Source organism: Arachis ipaensis, chromosome B09 (genome assembly GCF_000816755.2).
Source record: "Arachis ipaensis cultivar K30076 chromosome B09, Araip1.1, whole genome shotgun sequence".
Lineage (NCBI taxonomy): Eukaryota > Viridiplantae > Streptophyta > Magnoliopsida > Fabales > Fabaceae > Arachis > Arachis ipaensis.
In genome coordinates this window covers 143,918,371-143,921,124 of record NC_029793.2, presented here as the reverse complement: position 1 = coordinate 143,921,124, position 2,754 = coordinate 143,918,371, and the positions used below count along the sequence as shown (strand labels likewise).

General features: G+C 30.7%; 1 long non-coding RNA gene across 1 annotated transcript in view; it reads left to right on the top strand.

Moving 5' to 3' along the window:
- Positions 1-976, top strand: part of LOC107617044 — a 2,583-nt gene extending 1,607 nt beyond the window's left edge. The window contains exon 2 of the long non-coding RNA XR_001614769.2: positions 82-976. This is a non-coding gene — a long non-coding RNA (uncharacterized LOC107617044). The remainder of the gene's footprint in view (positions 1-81) is intronic.

The following is a 2,754-nucleotide window of genomic DNA, read 5'->3' as shown; positions in this document are numbered from 1 at the left end:
TTCTGATTGAGTTTCTTTATCTATATGTTTGGTATTAAAAATATGAGCTAGCTCAACTTAATTGGGCCATGTGAACTACAGAATCATGTATATGGGAAGAGGAGTGGCCCAAACGAGTTGTGGATTAGCATTTAGCGATTGGCAGAATCTTAGTAGACAACATTATTTACAGCCCGACCGAAAAAAGAAGACAAGCAGAATCAAAACAAAAGAGGGGACAATGGCCATTGGCCAACATGTATCTGATATTTACCACCATACTGCAATGTTCTAAACACGAATCATCATACATTGTGAACATCCTCATAATTATCTTTTCTTCTCTTTGATGTGTTATGTTGAAAATTCCTTTTCTATTTGATTTCTAATTCCAAATAAGCCTGTCTTTTTATTTTCTCTTTTCCCTTAGGTTGATTAGACAATCATTAGTTCATTAAAGAAGTGCTCGAATCACACCTTGTACATGCAGGCCAATGATAAACTCTTAGATGGAATTTCGATCTGCGAAAAATTAGTCTTTAACCTGTCTAACTGGAGATACAGAGGCGACCAAAGGAAAAAGAAAAAGAAATTGAAAGTTCTAGAATATTCTACTAGAAAAAGAAGAAAGAGATTGGGGTGCTGTAAAAGAGGTGCCAGCAGGAAGCAGTTGGCAACACATTTGGCTAATTTGGGCCCTGGGCCCGGGGGGCATGGCATGGATGAATCTTTTTGGATATTAAAAAAAAAAAAAAGAGAGAGAGAAAGGAAACCAAGACAGCCTGAAAAACTTGATGGCGGCCACACTCCGTTGTTGACACCATTGCACGCTTTTCTATGTTCCCATTCCTAGTACCAAAATGGCAAAATTAATCGCTCCCATGTACGGTAGTTATCATAACGAACAGCAATTGATTCGGTCAAAAGTATTGTGTTAACTTGTTAGTATAGTAGATCAGTGATTCAACAAGGTTATTAGTTGAACCGTTTATAATAACTTATTATTACCAGTGTATTATTCATTTTTTTTATAGATTAAATATAAATAACAATAATAAATTTAATTTTAATCAAGATGGTAAGTATATATGCTACTATATTAAAATTAAATGATTATGGATTCAATTCTTACAGTTAATAATTTTTTTTTTCTTATAAATCGTATACGATGAAACATGAAAGATATTTTAAAAAGATATTATGTAATAAATTTCTCCTCATCTCTACTATATATGTATTAGATAATCCAATCAAACCTGACGTTTCTATCATATTTTTTAAAAACATATTTTTGTTAGGAAAATAATTTTTTCAACTAACAATCAAAGAGAAATAAGAGTTTATTATTGACTGAAAAAAAAATTGTTTTCTAATTTTTTTCTTTAAAAAATATTTGTTGACCTAATTATAATAAAAACAATATTTTAGCTTTAAAATAAAACTGGGTTTTGTTTGGATAAGCTTGTTTTTTAAGCCAAAGAAGGACTAGTCTTGCCCTTAGCTTGCATAGAAAACAAAAGTCAAGACACTAACTTCACTTCATTAAGCTCTTTTAGCCGCTATTCTTAACACATATCCCTTCAAGATATTGAAAAAACGCTTTTTGTTGGACCTTAGAACCATACATAGAGGTTAGGCAAAATGGGGGAAGCTAAGGGTCATAATGTTTGCCACCACCTATGAGTCGTATGCAGTTAGTTTAAGTTATGGGTAAAGTATGGTTTTTGTTCCTAAAGTTTGGTAAAAATTTTAAAAATATTTTTAAGTTTTATTCTGTTTTAATTTTGTCCCAAAAGTTTTTTATTTGCATCAAATATACCGTTGACGGTTAAATTTTAAAAAAATTTAATACCAATTTAACAATAATATATGAAAATTATACTTGATTTGCTTGTGTTGAAGGTTATTCTTATGAAATTGTTGTCGAATTGGTCTTAAATTTTTTGAAAAATTAGCCGTTAGAGGTATATTTGATGCAAATCGAAAACTTTTGGGACAAAATTGAAACAAAATAAAATTTAGGGATATTTTTAAAACTTTTGTCAATATTTCTGTCTCAATATTACCTGCCTGTAAATAAATACAACATAAGTACTTAGGTAATTTTATAAAGCTCGGGGAAAAAAAAGTAAATTACTCATCACCATATTATTGGACCCACATATGTATACAGTTTCGAGTATTCAAGCTGCCACCTCATGCTGCATGTAATAATTGAATGAAAAATGCATAAAAAGTTAGGAGAGTGGGACCGTTTCCCATTTTCATCTCCTTTTGTGAAGACCTATAGACTTAGGCCGAATATTCTTTTTTTTTTTTTGTAGACTTAGTAAGCAATAAGCATTGTAGCCACATGTCCAAATTCATAATTTCATGTCGATCTTTTTCTATGCTCTAATATAAGATCATCTCAATATGTATGATGATTTAAATTTTGACTGAAACCTTGCTATAATGATGTACCTTTATTTACATGTATGACCCTGCTGCCGGTAAAACCCCACATATATTTATTCTTTCTACATTTTGTCTCTTAACATATTATATCGTTCAAGACCGGATCTTGTGTGCACATAAATGCATTATAATGTAACCAAAATTATAAACAAGACTTTTGTAGCCAGTTTTGCCTTGCAGCCTGATTCATATGACATTTTTCCCCTTAAATTATTATTTGTTATACTTGTGCATAACGTAATATAATAGCTAATTTTAATGACTAATTTTTTTAAAACAAATAATATTTTTTAACCCCATTTATAGCGGTCTGGTTAT